General features: G+C 42.8%; 2 long non-coding RNA genes across 2 annotated transcripts; one reads left to right on the top strand and one right to left on the bottom strand.

Moving 5' to 3' along the window:
* Positions 1-5,990: 5,990 nt before the first annotated feature.
* Positions 5,991-7,389, bottom strand: LOC134028450 (uncharacterized). Its single transcript, XR_009931527.1, has 3 exons — positions 7,069-7,389; positions 6,761-6,954; positions 5,991-6,539 (listed from the first exon to the last, which is right to left on the bottom strand). It is a non-coding gene; the product is annotated as an uncharacterized LOC134028450 (long non-coding RNA).
* A 2,112-nt stretch (positions 7,390-9,501) lies between these two features.
* On the top strand, positions 9,502-14,907 carry LOC134028488 (uncharacterized). The gene is made up of 3 exons (XR_009931534.1): positions 9,502-11,445; positions 11,910-14,285; positions 14,433-14,907. It is a non-coding gene; the product is annotated as an uncharacterized LOC134028488 (long non-coding RNA).
* The last annotated feature ends 683 nt before the right edge of the window (positions 14,908-15,590 follow it).

The following is a 15,590-nucleotide window of genomic DNA, read 5'->3' as shown; positions in this document are numbered from 1 at the left end:
AAATTATCTCAAGTGTATGTATCAGGGGTCAGGGGTCAAATGCTTTGGCAGTGACAGCTGGAGGGATAATTACAGACCCTCAGTGTCAGCCAGTCTGAGCTCGCTCCCACCTATAATGACTGTGCACATGGATGAGCCCAAAATATGTTCTGTCTGAAAAATCACAGATATTTGCTTGATCTATGGAGAGGTGCACGCCATATACTCATGACTTTTCTTTGATCAAGACATGGATGTACACTTTTCAGTTCTCCGGATCCCTTGTTGTTGATAGGACAGGTGGAAGGGCGTGTGTGTGTGTCTGTGTGTGTGTGTGAACGTGCGTATGTGTGTGTCTGTCTGTCAAGTCTCTCACCTAACAGCTCCACCCCCTACCGTGCAGTTGCGGTTCCCAGTACAGACGTTGCTAGGAAACCTGGGATCATGAAAAACAACATTAAACAATTTGAGAACTATGTCAATGAAAGAAAAGAGAGAGAGACAGAGCCACTTATCTCACACCTTGTCATGCAATTGGAGATTACCTGATGGCTCCATAGGGAGGCAGTAGAGAGGGGGTCACATGAGTTTCTTCTGGTTTAACAAGACTACTGCTGTACCAGTGGTTGAGTGCAATATTACACAGTGAATGGTTGCTAGTTTTTCTGGTAAAAAAGACAGAATGAGCATTCTCGTTCTCTTTTCCCTATTTGTAATCAAATAACAACTTGTTGAATTTAATCTTGTCAGTTAGCCATAGTAAGCTTTCTATAGGCTACAATCCGTTAGTCATGTGGATAGCTAGCTAGCTCTTGATGGCCTCATCATATAACAATAGGTTGTAGCTAGTTATCCTTGACTCTTTGTCCCCCATGTTGCCCTCATTTCATGCCGATATGAGAAATAAAATGTTAAGTGACGAAGTGGAGCCTGTTGCCCAGTTTGTTTTGTGAGATCTGTGAGACAACACATTCACATGTGACACTGCATGTCCCTGGGTCCTGAGCAATTCACCCAGTAAATGTCAACTTCATACAATGCCTGGTTCTCGAGATAATCACGACACAGACTATACAGATTATATACAGACGATACAGATTATTGCCCATATGTTTACATGCACTCTAAAACAGGGGTCCCCAAACTTTTTCTGCGAGGGCCAGATCATTGTTCCTTTCTTTAATGTGGGGCCGGGTCGGTCTGTAACAGAAAATTACATGGGCCGTAGTGACTACCATTATTATTGTGGAGATTTTATTATGATTGTAAATGTATTTATTATGCTAGATTTGTTTATTATTTTGTTATGCACCATACATCCGTACATATCAAGGGATATATAGCCTATTAAAAGATCATTATTACTATCGTAATTACCTTTTTTCCTATTAATTGCTATTGAAATCAAAACAGTGACTTACTTATGCATATTAATCTTTTTTTTATTTTTATAAATGTTTTAAAAAAATGTCTCTGGCATTGTTCAGAGGGCCGGTCCAAATGCGTAGGCGGGCCGTATTCGGCCCGCAGGCCATAGTAGGGGGATCCCTGCTCTAGAACATAGTGCACACTGTCTTCAGTCTGATCTTCCCTGCTGTTATGCCTCAGTCGGGTTTACAAAACAGTGACAGGTATGTGAACTATGGTTGAGGAAGGAAATGACAGTCACTTGGTCCTCAACCGAATACATCTAATAGTTATACTCATCCTGTATTTGCCGTAGCAAACATTTCCATTTTATATTGGAGGCAATGCCACCATTGTTGCAGGTGAGGAGCAGGGCTAGGTGCAGCTATTCACTGGCAGATGTGGGTGAACATGAAGATGTGTCTGATAAAGCTGCACAAGAACCTCAGATAGCAAAGGCATTCCCCACTGACACGCTATAGTGTGTGTGTGTTTGTGTGTGCGTGTGTTTGTGTGCGTGTGAGAGAGACATAGGGAGTTCCAGAAAAATGTGTGTGTATACATGTATGATCATGTCCATGCCAAATTAATGTGAGTGTGCGTATGCTTTTGTCAGTGTCTAATTAAATGTGTGTTTATATCAATGTTCATATGTAGAGTACATATTCATACACGCTACCCACCAGTGGGTTATCCTGAGCCAGGAAGCAGAGGCAGTCACACACTGCCAGGCTGGCATCTGCCAGTGATGTCACTGATACGGCCACTAGCATTCCTGCAGATTGCCAGTGACCTTTCTCTCACCCCTCTGTTTTCCAGGTTCAGCAGAGACAGCCTGTCCAGCAAGCAGATAATCTTCATCAGTCATTCCTGCAGTGACGACATCCAGAAGACCTTATTGCCCTGGTCTATTTTCCATAGGGGGCACAAGTTGAGGACTTTAGTCCCAAGCAATGAGGACCTGTAGGACCTTTGCTTTACTGTACTTGGAGATACTTGCTCATCAAAAGCTGGCTGTGCTGGAGACCCAAAAATGTTGTTTTACACATTGAGTAGTAGAAATGAAGTTCCTTCTAATCATTTTTGGAATTTTTCCACAAAGATGGTCTTGGTGTGTGGGGGGCTGGATGTCAGGATTTAAACTTAGGTGTGCGCAGTGTTGTGTTGCCAGTATGAATCAACACCTAAGCTATGACGGTTGATGAGCAACTCAACTTTCCTCTATTTGTAGGTCCGTATCTCCTGCAGGCCCCTGGTCATGAAAGAGAGAGGAGAGAAGGAGAACAAACAACGTCTGTTAGAAGTGGTGGGCTCTGTCTTGGTCCATCTCCTCTCTGTGTCACATCTGCTGAAGAGTCAGGTGGAAGGGCAGAAGCACTGAAGGTGACATGGAATATGCTTTCCCTTTGCGTGTTGTTTACATAACCTGCCCAGACGTGTGCAGGTACAGAGAGGAAGAGAACTCCAAAACTCAGCCTCCCAGGTCTTGCATGACTTAGTAAATATTTAGGTGTTTCCAGGGTTGCTTAGCCATCGCAGGAGCGAGTTAAATAACAGGTGTCCATCACTGCTGGGGTATGCAGCTGCGTGCAACAGAGAGAGAGAGAGAGAGAGAGAGAGAGAGAGAGAGTACACACACAGACACATTTCTCTTTGAGTCTCTCACACGTACACACACACACATATACACACAAGCTCCTGCACGAAACATAGGCATGCCACTGAGCACCTGACAGGTGCAGGCGTGGTCTATTAGCAAGCAAGACACGCTATCTTGACACGCCAACTCATTCTTAAATCTGAGCTACGTGCCTGAGGCTAGAAGCAGGGCTGCATACTCTGAACCCTGCAGCTCCTCCACTCCATTTGGCCACATCCCACACGGCGGTACTACTCTGTCTGTAAGCCTGAAACTCAGAGCTGATCGGATGACTCAAGGGTCTATTGTACCTGGATCTGTAAATGTATGTCACTATGCGTGCATCTAGTGTCATGCTTTAAGTGCCTGTTTGAGTTTTCAGTACAATGAAATCTCTTTCTCAGAGAAGAACAATAATGGACTGTTCAGCCAAAAAAAGTTTCGATGAAATAGACAAGAGAAAGACACACCCGTATTTGTGAGGTGAACCTAGCTGGCCATACATTAAATAAAATAACTCACTATTAACAATCAGGGTTAGGGTAGGAAAGTTGGTAAGACGTGGAGAGGTAGTCTTTAGATGTATACATTTCTATACTCAACTTGAATATTGTAGATTTAAATAATATACATGCCCACTTTTGCAACTTGTTTCAGAAATGAATATCCCACAGTTTGATCAGCATATGCACATACATGCAGCTTCATTACTCCTTCCCATTGGACCAATAGACATAGAAATTAAGACTTCAATGCTTCATTTTATAATATAAATGATGCATCTGAAATCAGTCTCTGCACTGTTGTTCATTTTGGCAACATTAATCAAATGTCAAACCTGTCAAAAGTGTGGGCTAAACAGGAATAGTTGCCAAACACCTAGGAATATTTTCACAGGAAGGTTTCGCTTTATTGCCATCCTTACTGTTAGGTCGGATACAAAAATCCGAGAGGGCGGATTAATGTTGAGGCGCTGTGTAAACTCCCCTCGCCTCGAGCGCCTTGTCTCTACACCTCAGCTTCCTCTGCCTTTTACGAGCCGCTCGCATGCACACGGCAGAGCCAAGAGAGAGAAACCGGACAGACGAGTCTGTGGCCCGCCATAGGAGAAAAGAGAAAAAAGTGTGTTGTGTCGCCTCCAGTTCCGAAGCTACCTGTCTTGTGTGAGGACAACTGCTTCTTCTTATCATTGCTGCTGACCTCTTACAAGGCCTAAGGCAACAGATTTTTTTTCTTATTCTTACCTGGAATCGCAAATGGCCAATTGAGAATAGTTGAAAACGACGGTCTCAAGGTAGTCCATCACAGGGAATTGAGGGCCAGAATAGGCCTATAGGCTAGTCCACACAATTTTGTTACTTGTACTAAATCCGTTTTCTTATGTTTTCTTCATTTTCCAACCTACATTTTAGTTAGGTTACATGCTGTTGTGATTCTACAATGTCTTATCCACATCAAATCATTAGCCACTGTTTACAGTGACTGATCAGCAGGCCTGCAACCCTTTATTATTATATTATGTTCCCACGAATTCATCCCAAATTATCTTACCATGGCACCCATCCATGTTTTCTTGAAGGCAAATTTACATCAGTTGAATTGAGGTGATATAAACACTTTGATGACGTAACCAGTTTACGATCTTGACTTTCGTCCCAACAAACACAAGTTTAAACATGAACTGTCAATTGGCTCATTCAATACCAACAGCTCTACGCAATGGATGTGAATCTGAATGAATGTTAATCTCTCAGACCTGCTGTCCAATTACCTGTCATGTGAAATGGAGGAAGAGTTGATATTTTTTTGGCCAGGCCTCAGTGGGATGACAGGATTGACATGCCTGAGAACCACCAGCTCAACCAATGAGAACGATGGAGAAGGCCTGTTTTCACCAGGCATCAATAGCCACCATAATGTTGATTCAAGATTCAAAGATTGGCAAGCATTGTTGATATAAGATTTAAAGATCCAATCCAAAAAGCTTTATTTGGACATTCTGTATAAAAATTGTCATAATCTTATGTCTTATTTGTATCTCAAACAGTTGACAGGATAGCCTATGTTTCAGAAGTAGCTAGGCTACATACTATTTATGCTGAATCAGAGCTAGGGAAACATACATTACATAGTGTATAATGTTTTTTTCTTTTTTTCATCAATATCATTATAAACATTCACATTTACTCCATATCTCTATATCTATCCATATCAGATCATATAAATGTTTTGATAATTGGCCTACCAGTTGTCTACCAGTGAGTCCTGAGATGATGTGAGATTACATTAGTTATGTGCGCCAGACAAGGCTGTTGATCCTGTGGGATAATCTATCTCAGATTGTCACACACACCAGGATTTTGGCATGACACTGATGTTGCATTAGCGCAATTCTCCCAATGGTACCCAGGTCTTGGCTGACCAACCTGGGGGATAATTCAATTAGAGTCTGGCAACCAATATGGTGGAGACTAGAAACTAAAATGGCTTCCACCAAAACAAATGTCTGGCTTGAACAGGAGCTGTAGGACAGTATGTGCTACAGTCCTAGCTGTAGGACAGACACACACACAAACTGCCTGGATCTGTTGTAATCTACCTTTCCCTGGTTTGAAGTCATGTGCTTGTAAAACATGCTATGCTGTGTGTGAGTGTGTGGTCAATGGTCTGCGTGTGCCTGTAGTACGATTGTGTCATTAGCAAGCCATGCAGGAGTGTTTAAGTGGAAAGGTATATGTGTGTGTGTGTGTGTAGGCTATCCACTTGGCCTCCGCGGCCAGCTCAGTGTAATTGAATTATGGCCGAGTGCTGAGCGGCAGGCATTCAGGGTGTCTCCACCTCCCTGTTCAAACAGCACAAGAGCACTGGCCAGGCCACAGTAAGCCTGGCTGTCAAAGCACGTCAACCCCAGGCCTACCAGGGGGGACACTCTACCGCAAGGACAAGCATGCTAATTGCTAACGCGTCAGTGCTTTCCTATCATTAATGCTAACAAAAGGCTTAAAAGGACGTTTACTGATTGTTGGTGGACGTGCATTTTAAACAAAGTGGAACATTGATATGAAACTGAATGGGCCCAATAAGGCAAGTGAGTTGGAACAAAAATAGCAGTCAGTTGAAAGGGATGGTGACATTTTAATGTGAGAGAAAACAGAGACAGATCCTCTATTGAAGCTGGGAGGTAAATTCTGTTTTCATTACTATGTGTGTGTGTGTGTGTGTGTGTGTGTGTGTGTGTGTGAGTCTGTGTGTGTGAGTGTGTGCACGTGTTAGTGTATGTCTGCAGGTGCGCAAGCCAGAGGTGCCCAGAAACATGGGGCGTGATAGCAAGAACAGCAACACTCACATAAACATAATTTGAAGACAGTTGAAAGGCATTTTGATTTACAATCCAAAATGGCAGTTTGGCAGTGAGAGCAGCTTGTGGTGGCTTTTCATCTCAGTCTCTTTCACAGCATCCTTCCCTGCGGGCCTCACTGACATTTTCCAGGACATTTTCATCTGCAAAAACTTCCTGCATGATGAGAAAAAAGCACAGGTAAACAAATACAGTCATCAGACTGAAGCACGGCTGTCATGTGTTAATGGTTTTCTGCGCAAGAAATGTTGATTTAAGATGTGAACCTGTGATCTTGTCCTGTGTGTATATATGTGTCTGTGTGTGTTTGTTGTGTTTTATAAGGATGCACACACAGACATGCACGTCACTACTGATAGTGACAGTGATTACTATACCTGTTGGTTTGTTCGAGGGTGCAACAAAGAGACATGGTATAGTATTTGTGGCATAGTATTTTCTCTGATGGGGTCTTTCTCTCTGCGTGTTTCTTTGGGTTACATTCTTCATTGTGTACAAAATCGACTGTTGCACAACAGTGCTGGATATCACGCAAACCTGTGATGTAGGTGAATGGACATTTTGCAAGCACCTGCACACAGACAGAAACATCACACAAGCCATGAATCAACTTGCCCCAGATCCAATCAAAACACACAGTGCCATCTACTCTGGAATATTCAAACTGTACGATAGAGAAGCTGACCTGGTTCAGGTGTTTGTATCGGCAAACGAAAACAGAGGGTAATCAGTGTAAGAAAATGCTGTCTCTAAGGAACTCCTCTGGACTCTGGAGAGACAGACTGTAGCCCAGGTTGATGCATTCTATCTTATTGCGTGCAGCAGGCTATTCATTTTCACCAAAGATACATTTATAAAGTTCACACAGAGCACCCCGTCCTTAGAAAGAGAGGCCATCTCAGGTTTCATGAGCAATGGGGCGTTTCACATATAGGATGTTTCAAAAACACACACTCAAACACATTCCCTCCCTCCTGGCACGCACTCTTTTCCACAGCTCTCCTGAATGCACTCTGTTGCCCTCTGAGGTTGTTGTGAATATGATGGACAAGCCTTGGGGTTGGCGTGAGAATATCCTCTTAGATACTCTTGTCTTTACAGCTGGTGTGTGTGTGTGAGAGAGAGAGAGAGAGAGAGAGAGAGAGAGAGAGAGAGAGAGAGAGAGAGAGAGAGACTAAGATATACTAAGAGATACTAAGAAAGATCAAGTTTGAGAGAAAGGGGGGAGGGCTAACAAAGGTGTAAGAGTTCAAATTATAACATGTGTATAACATCTATGGGTGTAACAAAGGAAACATTTCCCTTTACATCCCGGGTGATCAAACCGCTGAAACTTGATAACTTTATTTGTGAGAGAGAGACGGAGAGGGAGAGAATCAAATAACCTTTGTCATTCACACATGTTGATTTGTGAATGGGAATTGCCTTCTAGGTTGTTTAGTCAGTGTGCAGACTTCGAGGCACTTGTAAACTGAAACACACACATTCCAACCCTGAGCAGTGTACTTGACAAAAGAGGTACAGATCTTAAGATAAAGGAGATACAGGAGTCTGTGAAATCCTTTCTGAGTTCACACTTCGTTACCGCACTCCACACCTGATATCAGAAGCTAAACGCCATACAATGTGTTGGGTGTCATTTGCAAGTCTAAGACTCCTTTGATGTTGTATTGCATCAGAGAATGGTAGGAGAAACTGATATGACCTCTGAATCCTTATTTTGAAGTAGGATTTTGTTGCCTTTCAGACAATCGATCTTGATAACTAGTTTCTGCAGCTTTATTCAAAGTAACAGGAGACGGTATGAGCCTGATGTTTTATCAATCCCTGACATCTCCAGTAACTAACCAAATTAACCTTGCAAGTAGCACGCCACTGTGAGGAGATAGGAATTGCTATCACTCACTGACTCACTTCCGTTTTTTTCATAACTTGAAAATGCATACAGTAACTCCCTGCTAAGCATTATTGGAACTGTTGGAAGTCAGACTTAGTCACAGTCTCATATAGTTAGTCATAGAGGATATGGCAGCACACAATGATGCATACCTATTCCTTGACTCACTGTTCTCCTCGCTGTCTATGTACACAGGTTTAAAACAAGCTGATCCACATCAACTTAAATGGAGGAGAGACAGCTGTTGTCACTTCCCCACCCATATGTGCATGTCTTTCATCTCCTCATTTCTGTCACTGCGGTCTCTCTTCCATCCCTTCTCTCCCTTCTCTTCCCCTGTCTCTCTCCCTCCTCCGGTTCCTTATTCTCTCATCCTCTACCTCCTTCGTACTCCGATTGTGTCCTCTCAGTCAGGCATGCTCTCCAAAATTGTGCCTAATGTCAGCCATGTGTGAAAGGTCATCTATTGTACATTTGCTGGCTTCAACTCACAGAGAATCATCACAGTATCTGTGTATAAAAGTGACAGGAAGCATATTGTTTAAAGTTATCAATTTAAGATCAAATATGTGGCTGGTTGGTGAAATCTCATTTGTACACTGATTATCCCCTTTTGTCATCCTGTTTCGCCCGGGAGACAAAAATGCTGCCTCCCCCTCCCTCAGTTACGACGCACTAAATTCTAACAAATATATTTTTTAGACGTTACACATGTTATACATCATTGGAAAGCTACGATTCTTGTGCTTCCATTGAAATAAACCAATTCAAGATCAAGTCGCAATAGCAAGCAAAGTCAACGTCTTTTTCCGGTGAACATTCCTTCAACAATGCCAAAGAAAAAAGTTTTACTCACCCTAAGTGGTTCAAATAGGTCCAGGTGTGCAAATCATGCCATCAAAACTTGATCTGCTTACAGTCCCAAGGGTTCAAAGTATCTAACCATGTAAAGTAATTCGTCCAAATACAATGTTTTACGTTCATGAATAGCCATTATCCTTTGTTTCATTATGCAAGTTAGCCGACGGAAGAAACAACTTGTTCACATAAAAATGTTCTTTTCTCCGGTTAGCAACGGAGTATTTACAATATGAAGGCATCAAAATGTCCGTTGAACCCTCCCCTTTTGATTGACACCTGATTGACCCAATAGGAGCTTCCATGCCCCGTTGACAGCCCTCTAAAGCCAACTAGGTCTGTGCGTCCCCCCCCCCCCCCCCCCCCCCCCCCCCACACACTCGTTCTAAACAAATTTCTCGAACTGGCTTCGACTGGCTCTGAAATTAGCTCGTTAGCCTTGTAGCTGACAGCTAGCTGAAAATGCCAATACCTCATTTGTATGCGTCTGTGGAGCCTTCAAAATAACAGTCGATTGCGCAATATGGTTGACAGAATCAGTGTTCTTTGTGCGCCAATCCTTGGAATCAGATAACGCACTACAATGTGTTCATGCTTAAGTTTTTGTGTTTCAGTAATACTAATTAGGGATTTAGCTATTATATATGATAGTTCTAAGTACCACCTTTCATTAGAGATAACAATTATGAAAAATAATACCTTTTTATCCTGAGTATTTGACCTTGGTTACAAAGGGTCATTTTGGAGTCTCCAAAAGGCCCTTTTAGAAAATGCCTGGATGTACTCTTATAAAAACATGTGTCAAATATGAATATATTGTGGTATTATGTTTGACTTTTGAATTTGAATTGGGTAAGGCTTCAACCTGTGGTCCAATTTAGTCTTCCAGCTAATACCTACCACCTCTAGGCCTCTTCAGGCCTCTGTTTTCAAAACAAAATCTAGGCGGAAATATAAATTTTCACTTTCCTTGTGTTCAAGCTTCTATTACTCAACACTAGTAGGACTGACAGGGGTCCTGACAACAGGGGAAATAACTTCAGAGTGTCAGCTTTCAAAAGAGATCATTTACATGCATGTACTCCAAATGGTTCAAGAACAGCTTCAAATTTACTTTGGGTATGCTGTTTAGGCGTTTTTAGGCACATTTAACAGGAGGCTTAACTGTACATTATTTAAATACATACTATTCATAATGACGGTGTTTGTCTTGGCCTTGTAAGTGACATGCCAGTGTATATCAGATTGTTGACCTCAAATACCGCATCAGATTGTAAGGAGCTCAATATAGCACATACCAGGCAAGAATAGCAGATCTAATACGGTGTTGGTTCCTGTAAAGGGGGAGTGTGTGCGTGCCACTACTGTTCCTCCTGCCCCTATCGTCAGTGCCATCTTCCACTGAAGCCTGCAGGATTTACCACCACTACGTGCCTGCAATCATATTCCTCTTGTGGGCAAACAGAGGAAGTGGGCACTATGGTGCCCAGAGCTTCCCCGGGAGACTCAACACGCCCGAACATTACACCAATGGATAAGGGGAGTGAGGGAGGGGAACTGAAAAAAGAGAGAGAAGAAGGGAGAAGAAGGAGATCAGAAAATGACAGGATATCCCGAGGCCGAACAGTAGCACACGAGTCGCATATACTTTGAACATGGAATAATTGCAGTGGCTCTTAATTGGCAGTTGGTTGTTAGGAACTGGCTGGGGATCAAATCGGAATAAGCTGTTCACACCTGACAGACAAAGTAATAAGCCTGTTGGCAGATTGATTTGTAGCCCAGTTTTAAAGTGACATGGAAACAAAGCATAAGAGAACTCAAACAGGACCTCTACACTTTCTGTAGCGGTCTGCCAAAAGTCCTCCACCGCAGCCTCAAATTCTCATCATCCACTGGTCAATCATTAACTTAAACTCAACTTGTTCTGTCAGTCACAGGGTTTGCAGCCCTTGGTGCATGCAGGGAGGGTAGTTTTGACAGAGTGTTCTCATCTGGGAACTGGAGACCCGCAGGGTGCAGAGAGAGGCAGCACGCCAAGAGAGGAGGAGAACAGGTAAAGCAGTTTCCTCCCTGTGTTACTGTAAGCAGGTGGAGGAGGAGGTGGATGGGTTAAATAGGGTGGGTGGAAAGAGAGGGAGGGAGGAAGAGAGAGTAAGGTAAAGGAGAGAGGCAGGTAGGGAGGGGGCAGGGTGGAGGCTTGTTGTCGTGTTTGTATTTGCAGGTAGCAGAGCCCCCGAGCCAAAGATTGGGTGTGTGGAGGGAGAACAGCTTGCTCCTACGGGGACTACAGTTTATTTAGGACAGGTACCTCCCTTTTCTCATTCATTGTTCTTTCCCTCTCACACGCACACACATATATGAATGCACATACCTGTGACTGTGTACACACATGCACACACGCAATGTATTGCGCCATGCGCACTGCAAAATTATACGTGTTAATTTAACACCGGGGGGGTTTTGGGTGTTCCAGATCAAAGCTGGAACACACATCCAGAAAATAAAGTGATTCACTGTTCTCTGTCTCTCCACTGCCTTTCTTTCACAATGTCTCTCTTTCTCTTGTTCTTTCTCTCACTTATCTGTTTTTCCACCTACCTCGTTAATTAGTTCAATATCGCTCTGTATCTCATTCACACACACACACACACACACACACACACACACACACACACACACACACACACAACCACCCACCTAAACTTGTTTAAACACATTGCACATTCAAAAAAATAAATAATATTCTCATCATTTTCTTCTTCTCTCAGTTCATCCGTATGAAGCATTGGCATGGTCATCATCGTTGCCACCAGGTTCATCAAACCCGTCAAAACCAGGGACAGGTGTTGTTTGTAATTCCAGTCTGGAAGCATGTCAGCATCACCACCTATCAGGCCATCAAGCTTCTGTTTTCTCCTTTGCGTGTAATGAAGCCAATGTGTCTCAGTCCTGGCATGCACAAATGATTAACTGGTGGTGAACAGACCTGATAAAGAGATAATGGCACACAAGTGCTCCACCGCTATGTGCGTGTACCTTTCAGACCTGGCCGTCCTCACACGAGACAATTACTCCACTCTTCAATTTGCATTCCCACCAAGACCCTTCCGGCAAAGTAAGAATAAATGTAAGAAACGTTATAACTTTACAAACATTGAACAGAGTCAACTTCTCTGTCATCCGTAGAGTGGAACGCTAGTCTGTCACAGTCATAAAACATTTGGTTTCTTCAAAAACAATGCAGTTGCACTCCTGTCCAGGTCAGGTGGGTTGAACCAGGATGGTTCTGAGGAAATGCTGGAACTCTTTCAAGTCGACCAGTGGAGTGATATGTTGGAGAGTGTATCTAAGGGGCACTCATGTGGGCTTACTATGGATGTTTATGAGTGCTCACAGGAAAGCTGCATATGAAGCAATCACCAAAGACTGCTTTAGGAAGAGGAAGCTGGAAAGTGAATAACACAACAATACCTCCTTATTGCTGATTATAGTAGAGACTATTGATGACGGGGCTACTCTCTTTAGCGGCACAGCCTCGGGTCACTTCCGGTTAGTGCCTTATACCTGGGAAAGCCCACAGAACAGCTGCAGCTTACAAGTACTAAAACAGAGACATGGCCCTATAGTGAAATGTACTACTGCTATTGCACTTACTACACTACTATACTCACTACTACTACAACTCTACAACTCTCACTACTTACTACAACTCTACTACTACTTCACTTATGATTACTACACTATCCCACTAACCACTACTGCTGACCACTACACTTACTACCATGCTTAGAAACTTAGCTTAGCTACAGTGTAACTTAGCCACAATTACTGCTGCTACACTACTACTGCTTAAGTACCACTGGGACTATGTGAATGTATGAATAATAGTGACAATGCATTTAGCAGAATTTACTGAGAGTGAGCAGGATCAATAGTTTTGTGTTGATGTTTAAGTTTAAATGTGTGTTTTTATGAATGTGTGTGTGCTTGTATTTGTGTATATGTATTGTAGAGTCTGTGTATTTTTGCAAGTTTTTGTGTTTGTGGGACTATGTGTGTTTGACAATGTAGCCTACATCTGTGTGTGTACACACACCAACACAGTAGCCGGTAGAGCCGGACATCCTGTGCTGGCAGGGTAAGGAGTATTGTTATGCTTGAAGCAGGTTCAAACAATTACTCAACAGGGCCCTAGGGATAAGCCTTTGCTGTCCAAGAAAAACACTACTCACTGCAGACACACATGCCTTACTACACACCCCACATAGATACAAACATACTTCGCCACATGCACAAGCCAACAGAATTATATACATACACCTCCCAAACTATGCACATGCAAAAAAAGCATTCCCACAATTACACAAACGCACACAGACACCCCCCCCCCCCCACACACACACACACACACGCACACATACATCATTGTCTATAGACTCAAGGTGGGGGCCTTAAGACGAGGCATAGTTAAACAGAAGTTGTTCTGTATACTCTCTAAATACTGTGCACAACATGCATTTTTTGTCAAGCACATGCTTTGACGTTTGTATATATATGATATGATATGATTGTTTCCTTGTACAGTTTTTGTTGACAGGACCATTTTGTTATAAAGGCTTTGTGAGTTACTTTTTTAAATGCTCACTATTTATTTATTGTTTGATTGAGGCCTAATTATTACCAGTGTGTTTTTACCATATGGGGTCAATGTAATACAAATCATGTGAAAAAAATACAGGACAGAACAATGAGACTTATTTAGCCTATTATTGTTTCATACGGCTATTATTATCCTAAGCATCAAAGCTAGGCCTATAGGCAACATATAGAACGGAAATATGCATACAAATGAACTGATTTCTATAGAGGAAATCCATGCGGAATCTAGCCAATCACTGTGAACTTTGGTATTTACACAACAGTAGCGTGCTTCCCCAAAACGGACCGTGATTGTTTTGATAAAACGGGTGACCCGCGAGCCTGGCCGATGCCTCCCTCTGCTCTTTTTGTACACAACCTCGCGACCCTTGGCACGGCCAGAGCAAACAGAGTCTGCACGCAACGGGCTGTGGCACAATGATTAACCCGTGGATGTGCTGTCGACTCATTCATTGGCTTGCAAGCAGTCCGCTGTGAGAAGAGAGGTAGAAGGGTAGACGACGTTAATGTGTCTCACGCATGGCTAGTTTTGCGTGTCACGCATAGCCGTATCTTCTTTCAATAGAGGTTAGGTCTGTCTTTGAACACGCGTTTCATATTCTCTTCCTTTTTATGTTCTCTTTCGCTCCCAGGGTCTCTGAGTCAGCGAGAAAACAACGTAGGCCTATGGCACCTTCGTGCCCAAATATAGAGAGGTGACAGAAAGATGGATGACCGAGATATTTCTGCACGCAACTATTGTTATCCCCGCAGAACTGAACATTGGCTAGCACAAGGACTGCTGGAGACGGAGACTGTTAGCTCAGTTACTAATCTGGACTGGTATACACTGTTGTCAGCAGGGGGAAGGTGATACAATTACTCCCCCTTCTCCCCCGTCCGCTGTCATGCTCCCTAACCAACCTCTTTGTGGTGGCTGCGAGTCAGAATGTTGCTCAATTACAGCTTGAGTGTGTGTACGATTGCGTGTTGAGAGGCGATAACAAGTAACGTTTAGCTGATCTTGATACCTAAATGTTGACCTTATTTTATATCGATTCTCACGCTATGGTTTAGCTCAAAGGTCATCAGTTTCTTTAATTATTGCCCCCAGTAGTATGTTAAGCTTTTCATCTTTTTGCTATCTCTTTTTATTGTATTAAACTATATCTAGAATACAAATGAATACATTCATTTTATATTTTATAAAATAGGAATGTGTATTTTATAATGTGTAGAATACATAAGTGCCTATCATTGTCGGTGTCTACTGAGCAAATGTATTCCCTGAATTTCGTGGGACTTATTTGGTCGAAAAATTCGATGTTAAACGAAGTTCATGCGGAGAGAATAAATTGAGTAAGTTTGTGTGAGGTCATAGTCAGCATTCATGTGTAAAGTGTCATGACCTGCAGTCCAACGTAATCCTATTAAGGTCAGACTGATCACAGCACACGCATAGCCAGAAGCCTGCTCACTTATGATCGACCTTCTCCATACTTCTCCTACAATTTCATACTTTGGACCTCAGAGGCCCAAAAGAGGCTGTTATGCAGTGTGTGTATATGTTCATTTCATGCAGATGGATCGTTTTCATGGGAGTTCAAAGAACACATCAAAACATCTGCTGCCATTCACAGCCATTTATCTGCAGGCACGTACACACGTGAACACACACATTGTAATGGAATGAACTGTATACATGTCCTCTCCATATGCTTAACTGCCTTATTGGCATACCCCAAAACATAGGCTACTCACAGGTACGTGCACGCACATATACACACCTGGTTTCAAGATAAGTGTGACAG

The sequence above is a fragment of the Osmerus eperlanus genome, chromosome 10, assembly GCF_963692335.1.
Source record: "Osmerus eperlanus chromosome 10, fOsmEpe2.1, whole genome shotgun sequence".
In the NCBI taxonomy this organism is placed as follows: Eukaryota; Metazoa; Chordata; class Actinopteri; order Osmeriformes; family Osmeridae; genus Osmerus; species Osmerus eperlanus.
The sequence above is the reverse complement of the archived record's forward strand: the minus strand, read 5'-3'. Positions and strand labels throughout refer to the sequence as shown.